This window comes from Dipodomys ordii, unplaced genomic scaffold (assembly GCF_000151885.1).
Source record: "Dipodomys ordii isolate 6190 unplaced genomic scaffold, Dord_2.0 Scaffold64, whole genome shotgun sequence".
In the NCBI taxonomy this organism is placed as follows: Eukaryota; Metazoa; Chordata; class Mammalia; order Rodentia; family Heteromyidae; genus Dipodomys; species Dipodomys ordii.
In genome coordinates, this window is record NW_012267280.1 from 4,578,600 (window position 1) to 4,579,159 (window position 560).

The following is a 560-nucleotide window of genomic DNA, read 5'->3' on the forward strand; positions in this document are numbered from 1 at the left end:
GGGCGGGGCCTCCCGGGGCGGGGCCTCGCCAGGCGCGGGCGGCACTCACGATCTGCGGGTCGGTGGCCACGCCGCTGCTGAAGGTGGTGGTGAGGGTGGAGGCGCAGGCCTCGCTGTACCAGGGCACGCGGCCCTGCCTGGTGGTGCTGCCCACAGACAGCGTGTGGATGCTGTTGGTGTACCCGTCGCAGTTGCAGTTGTCGTAGTGGAGACCGCCGTTACCCGAGGCCCAGACGAAAAGCGTGCCGAGTCCGCCGCGGCCCTGGGAGCCGAAGGGAGGACGGCAGCAGGGGAGCAGGGCGCCGGCGCCGCGGGGGTCCGGGCTCGGTTCCCGCGCGCATCCCCCCGCTCCCCCCTCCCGCTCCCCGTCCCCCCCCTCCCCGCTCACCTTGGTCACGCCGCGCCGGAAGGCTTCCCGGGTGAGGATGCCGGGGCCGTCCACCGTGCGGCCGTCGTCCTCGGGGCCCCAGCTGGCGCTGTAGATGTGGATGTGCTGCGGCTGCAGGCTGAGGGACTGCGCCTCCACGACGTCGGTGATGGTGCCGTCCAGCATGCGCACC

At 73.9% G+C, this 560-nt stretch overlaps 1 protein-coding gene across 1 annotated transcript in view; it reads right to left on the reverse strand.

Annotated features, from left to right (window-relative positions):
• Nucleotides 1-560, reverse strand: part of LOC105990378 (chromosome unknown open reading frame, human C19orf25) — a 3,539-nt gene that overhangs the window by 1,757 nt on the left and 1,222 nt on the right. The window lies entirely within an intron of this gene.